We start from the raw sequence: 8,294 nt of genomic DNA, 5'->3' as shown, positions 1-8,294 counted from the left end.
GAAGTTGTCTTACTTAAATAAATCTGAACCCCTCTCTCTCTCTCTCTGTCTGTCTGTCTCTCTCTCTCTCTCTCTCTCTCTCTCTCTCTCTCTCTCTCTCTCTCTCTCCCTTTCTGTGTGAGAGAGTGTCTATCTTTCATATCCTGGGAAAATACTACAACTAAGCCGAACGACTGTTATTTATTGTATAGCCTACTTGTGTGCTTCTATTAATAAAGTAGGAAAATATTCCATATTGACTGAAGACGACACAGCAAAAATGGTTCAATCGAAAAAAAAACTAATAATATCGTCTTTTGTCAGTAAGGAAAAGGGCAAACAACTCCAGGAGGAACGGATTAGTCTTCAATCAACAAAGACTGCTCACTCAGAATCAGAACGATGCAAATTCCTTTGAAGTTTGCTATCAGGGGGGAATAAAATCATGAAAGGGAGGTAAAAGAAGTTAAAACCTGAGAGTTTGGTTCTTGAGTAAGTGAAGAGAAGCATGTAGACACACTGATGGCCTGTAGTAAATGCTGAACATAACCGTTCAAAAAGCGAGACCACAGAGACGAAGGGAGATAAAGAAGCCGGACATATCATAGTATCAAGTGTCGCACTCCAAAAACTCGTACTACAAGTTGGGCACCATAAAAAGATCCCTTGGTGGTCCAAAATCGGCTTGAGTGGGCTTCGGTCGCCATTAGTGAAAAATTCTCAATTGATTCCTACTAATGTACCAAACCGAACATTTAATGTGACCCGCGGGCTCATATTATATGACCTTATGCAGTTGAAAGCGCCGTAAAACGCTTACCAAAAGAAAACAAAACAGAAACCAACCGTGATTCAATATAGGACAATAGGTTATTCAATCAGTCTACAGTACCATACGAAGACTGATTAAGCTAAAACAAAACAAAACCGAAAAAAAGACTTGTTCAACATTGTATATCAGGCAACTCCATAGAAGCAATCAAACCTCTACGCCTTCACTCTGAGTCTAAGTTTCAAGTACGGTACATGTACAAGTAGTTTATCTTCACCTGTGAGAGGGTGGCAGATTTAGGGCGTGGTGTACTTCGTTCTGTAAACAAGGATCACATTCCTGACAGCCTGTCTATCATAGACAGTAAACAAACTAAGTCATGAACCTGATGTAGAAACGGCCAATCAATTACATGTATTATTATTATCGTGGATTGTGCATAGTGTTTATCTGAAGGTGATAAAAATATGAGGCAGCCATCAGCTGAATAAACATAACATAACATTAGGCCAGGGTGTAATTGTTTTGAGTGAGGCGGCTGGTGAAATGATGCTCTACCCTACAAGTACAAGCCGAGAAAGCCTTCTTGCTACAAGCCCACGCCTTGTTTGTTTGAGTAGAGATTTTACGGCGCTCACAACTACGCCTTGTTTATGTATCAAATTGCAACATATTTACCTAGGGAATAATTTAATAATGAATACATGTAATTATCCTTCTATAGGAAAATCTCTGTTTTTGACTGCCGCTTAAACAAATACACGTACATCTTCTTTACATAGATATCTATAATTTCTATTATGCATTAGTTTTGGTTCTTCTCTTTACACCTTATTATTGGCCTACAAGTAACTATAGGACTTTTATTCAACCTTGAATCGGAAAATCGGGTGGTCCTGCAAGAAAATGGACCTGATCTTTTGAAAATTATTCATAAATTTAATATGCTTCCCCTTCCTCCACGTCACCTGAGAAAAAAATACGAGATCTTCACCTTTTCTACCCTTACTATCTAGATTTTCTCTCTTGTTCTGTTTGACTTGTCCTCTTCTTATGTCCACTCGTAGGAAGATAACCGGTGCATAAATAGATACGGCGATACAGATAATAAAACAAACGTTTGCACTCGATCTTGATGACTCTTGTTATTAAAGAAGTTTGATTTATTCAGTCACTTAAAGTGGGTTATATAATATTAAAGGGGTAAGCTCTGAAATAAACTTTGCTTGTACACATTCTCCACTGTGCAGGCCACTACTTTTCTCCAATTCGGTTACCTCCGCTCCTTTAGCACATCGCTTTCGGTTGATTGCCAAAGATCTTCAGAAAATAAGAGCAACTTGTCATGCTTATAATATTATAAATGATTTTTTAATTCTCTCTCTCTCTCTCTCTCTCTCTCTCTCTCTCTCTCTCTCTCTCTCTCTCTCTCTCTTATTTTTTCATGATATTATTAATTTATTATGACAGTTAATCTACAAGCGCGAATTAAATTGACCTTGAAATGTAAGGCGCCAGCGAGGACCTATTGTGGTACCGGTAATAAATTAATTATATTTGAACAGTGCTTTGTTGCTGGCTTCTTTTATTTTCTTTTTGTGAGTACTTTACACAACAAAACAATTTTAAAAATTTGTCGGCAATGCACGACCGTGTTCTTTATGCGACCTTCGTCTGAATAGATTTTCTTGAGACTATGAAGAGTTTACTCACAAATACACAATATTAATTTTTCGCGCATGCGTTGTGGGATCAATAGGAGCGCTTAAACCTACTATGCTAGTTCAAGTTCAAGAGGGTCAGCCTACGATAGGCAGCATGAATCTTGGCACGGTGCATCTTACAAGCTTTTGATCTAATAAACATCTACCTTTACCAATACTGCATAATAATAAAAGATAAACTGGAGAAAAAAAATCTCAATATTTTATTCGGCTAACCGATGCATGTGCAAAGGGAAGCAACGCCTTCTAAATTTAATTTCAAATAAATTACATGGTTACTTCCCTTTGTCTATGACGGTTCCTTGTCAAAACGCAACACATGATATTGTATAATAAGCAGCTGCGATGAAGTCAAAGATGAATATATGATCTAAAGACTTAATTTGAAGTTGAAGATTTCAGTTGATTTAAGCATGGTTTAAAAAAAAAACTGATTTAGAATTCGACCTTCGTAAATGTTATTCAGTTATCTGCGTCTATTATTCGGACATGTGTCCATTTAAGTTCTCGTGTATATAGACAGGCTGCAGAAAGAGTCAGGAGTCCAGATGAGGGGGCGAAGGGGGTGAAGGGGTGGAGGCAGAAAATGGAAACGAAGGCTGACAACAGAACATTGCTAGAGAGCAGGAAGGGAGGTGAAAGGAGACAATTTTAGAGAAGAACATTTTTCGGTCGCTACTCGGATTCGAACCCGGGACCTTTGAATGAGAGGCTAACATCTTAACCTCTAGGCCACGATAGAGCCCCTGTATTATTATTTGTACATGTGTCCGTTTAAGCTATTAATATATTGTATATATTATTTCGACTCGTGTCCGTTTAAGCCCCCGACACGTACATTCTTCTACCCTTGCATGAATGTGAATACCGTACAAATGTACATTGTGGGTTTTTTTTTGTTTTTTTCCTTTTTGAGAATGATGTGCTCCTCTTTTTGTTAGGACCAGTGCATCTTTGCAGTTTGCACACAATTGCATTCCATTCTTCTAGCATGTATTCGGGAATTAAAAATATAGATGATAAGTAATAAATTGAAACTAAATGATGACAAGACGGAAATAATGTTGAGTGGAAATACAAAAGCCATTAGAAATCTCCCAGGACTATTAATAAATAAATATAAAAAACCAGATCTACCGTTCGTTCAATAAGAAGTCTTAAAAATCTAGGGGTTCAGTTGGATTATGATAATATGGCCTGTCCTCCCAAATTAGCCAACTCGGCAAAAGTATCTATTTTCAGCTTTTAAGAAGATTGGCAGTACGAAATTATGTAATTAAAGCTGCAGCCATTAGTGACAACACTGATTTTTATCAAAATTAGATTACTCTAATTCCAAAATCAAGCAGCAAAATTGGTAATGAAACTAAAAAAATCAGCACTCGTAACATCAATTCTGAAAGAACTACACTGGCTGCTAGTAAAATAAAGGATCAAATACAAGTGCTTTTTAATTTCTGTTCTAAATGTATAAATAATGCACCTTTTTATCTTCCAAAACAAATCCCGGAATTATATCATCCATCTATAGAGCCCTTAGATCACCCTTATAATTCTTAGATCTAACTCCGAAACAAAAATTAATTACAAAACATACGGTGAGCGTTCATTTTTATTCTTTGGTCCCCATAGGTATTGAACGAACTCCCATATTATATGAATTAAGATGTGCCACAACAATTTTAATTCAAAATCATAATGATGAACGGTAATACATTGTATGCCAAACTGTGAGACTGTCCGAAAAAATAATCTGTGAGACTGTGAGAAATAGAGAGAGAGAGAGAGAGAGAGAGAGAGAGAGAGAGAGAGAGAGAGAGAGAAAGAGAGAGAGAGAGAGAGAGATGTTTTTCCTAGCTTATTAGGGTATGAATGTTTTAATGAAAGTTTCTAGGTTATTCAAGTTTCAATGTTTTGTGACTGTTCGTGAATTTTAATACATCCTTGTAGATCTATATAATTCTTAGTATCATTTTTTTTCTCACAATAATAAAATTATAATTATACTTAGCTTAGATCTATGCATGATACTGTGTTTTACGATCACACATATGTGACCATATGTCATATATGTCAATTAATTGTTAAGATCTGATGTCTTTTTTTAGATTTATAATGCGCATTGTGAGTATTTTTTAGAAAATGGAAATGCGCAGCATAACAAATGGTATTTGTTATTATTATTATTATTATTATTATTATTATTATCATTATATTATTATTATTATTTATAGAATGGTCATGAGACAAATCGTGATTGTTTACGTTTCTTGGCATAAATCGACGTAATATAATAATAATAATAATAATATATATATATAGATCTATAGATCTAGAAATCTATATATTGTTCTTGTACTTTAGAAGTAGGCCTCCTGCAGGATCGAGCGTTTCCGTATTCAGTTAGGCAAATGTCATAAAGGAGGGGGGGAAAGCTGTCTGTGGCTAAGCTGAGAAGGTAGATCTATATAATATTATTTTATTATAATGGAACTTACTTAGAATGTTAATGACAATACTGTTCCGCAGCTGTTTGAGTTTGAGGAGCAAAATAATTATTATCACAGCGATAAAACAGCTCACCCGCCAAAGAACAAAACGATGTCCTCTTACGCCGTCGCCTTCAAGAGAAGTGGCCTCGTGGCCTAATGGATAAGGCGTCTGACTTCGGATCAGAAGATTGCGAGTTCGAATCTCGTCGGGGTCGAATTTTTTTTTTCGGTTTGAAAATGGATTTTTTTTTCTCTCTTAATAATTCAAGTGCTATCTTGTTTTGGGTTTTTTTTCAATCTTAATGCTTTTGGTTTTTTTAATGCATTTTATTCAAAATATTTTTTTTCTTTCTTATATATGAGCTATATGTTGTTGGGTTTTTTTTCTATCTTCATGCTTTTGGTTTTATTTATGCATTTTATTCAAAATTACCTTCTATAATTTATTCATAAATAACCTACATTCCTTATTTCTTTTCTCAAATTGTTAATTTCGATATTAATAAAATCATTATACGAGGCAGGTCAAGGACCATTGTTCTTTTTTTGTTTCCGTGGGAGGGGGTATAAATGTGCAGGAGGGCGTCAGAAAGAACAAAGCGAAAACCCTCAAACTTTGTTTCCGACTAGATCTATCATTTTTGTTGGTTTCTTTTTGTTTTGTATTTTATTTTATTATAATATATGACATAATAATCCAGATGGTTATACACATAGTTTCTGCAAACTTTGATGTTTGTACTTTTATTCATACCATAGTTTTATTCTATAGGGCGAACTTTTTTCCTTGCCATCCTTCATGTAGGTAAAATACATTTAATTCGTACAACATATCTAAGCCAGAGCGGGTATACAGCCTACATCCTGTAACTGAAACCTAATCCTTAGGACACATCTGATCTTTTGCAGGTTCTTTCTCACTTCCCCTCCCCACTCCATTTTTTCTGTTCAATCTTCCTAAAACTGTTTTGGTCATTTATAGTCTCTAGTATAGTGTTTTTCACGTTGTTGCAATTGTTTGTTATGTCTTTTTCAAATAACTGACATATCAATTTTAAAAAAATATATGGACTTTGAGAGGAATATAACATTATTTTATATGTTCATCCAATGACACTTTTTTTTTTTTTTTGCGGGGGGGGGGGGGGGTTAGGAGGAGGAGAGAAAGAGAAAGCAAACGACAGACAGACAGACAGACAGACAGACAGGGACACAGAGAAGGAGAAATAGAGACAGAGAGTAAACAGGAGAGATAGAGTGAGAGAGAGAGAGAGGGAGAGAGACAGAGAGACAGAGAGACGGAGAGACAGAGAGAAAGAGAGACACACAATAATTATCTGTGTGTGTGTATGTGTGTGTGTATGTGTGTGTGTGTGTGTGTGTGTGTGTGTGTGTGTGTGTGTGTGTGTGTGTTATAATCAGAAAGGCAATCAAAACTGATACAAATTAATAATTCAAAATTATCATCATCCACATTAGGCCTTACTGACCAGTCTCAGTTCAAACCACTTGAAAATAACGGCAGCTGATCCTTCCCATCTGTCATTTATCAGTACCTTATGTTCAATTTGAAGATATTACCGGTACTATATCTGATTCCTCTGATTCCTTTGTTGAAGTTGACCCCAATCAGACATATCGCAGATAACTGACCGTGGGCCCACTCCTTGTCCTAACAAAGACAACATGTATCTGAATCTCCTGCTTACAACGTAGTATGCATATTTCAGGCTTGTTTGCTCGCAGTACTTCAAGACATGATTGGACCACTCGAACATATTTAGACGTCGATACAAATAGTGAAAGTAGAATATCTACAAGTTTGATGTCCACTTTGACAGACACGACATTTTGATCATAATTTACTGAGCATCCTCGTCTTTTTGTAGAATTATGCACATGTAGTATAGATTCTACCACCACACTTCCTAAGTTCGCCCTGCCCAGCTCTGCCCTGCCTATACTAAGTGCACACTTCCTACGGCCAATCGAATTCATTAACATTTTTTAAAAGTATTAAGTTAGGCGAGGCTAGACAGATTTTCGTTTAGGAGTAGCGTAAAAGTAAAAGCTGCCATTTGCAAAGACTATCTGAATCTCCGGTTCACTATGTACGAATACGGCATGTTTTGTTCACTCTGGGCACTTAAAGACATGATAGGACCACTCGGACATTGCATAGACTTTGATACAAACAGTGAAAATAGAGGATTTTCAGGTTTGATGCCCACTTTGACAGACACGACATTTTGAGCATAATTTACTGAGCATCCTCGTCTTTTTGTAGAGTTATAGTATAGATTCTACCATCACACATCCTAAGTTCGCCATGCTTTTTCCCAGTGCACACTGCCTGCAGCCAATCGAATTCCTTTGAGTGGGTGGTTGGCGGGTGCTCTTGTGTGGTTTGCTTCTTCTTTCCTGTCAAACGTCTATCGTCCTTATCTCTCCTTCTATTTTGTGCTTGTTACTCTCTTGTAGCACTGCACATCTTCCACACTTATATAACTTTATTGTGTTGCAAGTGCCGTAAAACACTTTCTAAAAGTAAAAAAAGAATTCATTTGATTCCGTTGGGCGGGGCCAGCGAGGTTTTCCTTCAGCAGTAACGTTAAAGTAAGAGCTGCCATTTTTTTTTGTTTTGTACATTTCGACCAAATTCGCCTCGAACAGGGTATAGGCAATAGGCAGGGCGAACTTGGGGTGTGTTTTGGTACACTATGACAAATCTACAAACCGAAAAGGATGCTAGGTCATTATTATTACATCATAGTATTATTTTATATTATTAATGGTTGAATCAGAGAACTCTCTGGTTGAATCATTGTAGTTGAAACTGTATATTCTTTACACCCCGTTCAACACAATACATGGAGATCATCTAGATCTAGGAGGCGGGCTATTTTGATTCTATCTATCAATTCAAATCCAGGCTGAGCGAAATACAGCATACCGGCAGACAGGCAGAGATACTCCTTTAACCAATCCACTGCCAGGCCCAAGAATTGAGTTATGGAGCAGGTCTATGACAGTGCATTCCTGCGTTTCACAATTCTGAGTTTATTAGACGTAACACTCATTGAAGGCTACTTTTTTGGTTTGAAGTTAGTTTGAAGTTAATGATACTATCCTTGCTCGAGCCTTGAAGGGAGGGGAAGGGGAGGGAGAAGGGAAGAGGGCCAGGGGAGAGGGGGAAGGGCAGAGGGGGGAAGGGAAGGTAGAGGGGTAGGTAACGATCCTTGCAAACACATGTAACGCAAAAAATACACAAGTGTATGTGTGTGTGTGTGTGTGTGTGTGTGTGTGTGTGTGTGTGTGTGTGTGTGT

At 37.0% G+C, this 8,294-nt stretch overlaps 1 non-coding gene across 1 annotated transcript; it reads left to right on the top strand.

Annotated features, from left to right (window-relative positions):
- The first annotated feature begins 5,109 nt into the window (after positions 1 to 5,109).
- On the top strand, positions 5,110 to 5,182 carry TRNAR-UCG. The gene has a single exon. It is a non-coding gene; the product is annotated as a tRNA-Arg (tRNA).
- The last annotated feature ends 3,112 nt before the right edge of the window (positions 5,183 to 8,294 follow it).

This window comes from Aplysia californica, unplaced genomic scaffold, assembly GCF_000002075.1.
Source record: "Aplysia californica isolate F4 #8 unplaced genomic scaffold, AplCal3.0 scaffold00638, whole genome shotgun sequence".
Taxonomy (NCBI): Eukaryota; Metazoa; Mollusca; class Gastropoda; order Aplysiida; family Aplysiidae; genus Aplysia; species Aplysia californica.
Note: the sequence above shows the minus strand (reverse complement) of the source record. Positions and strands in the feature narration are given on the sequence as shown.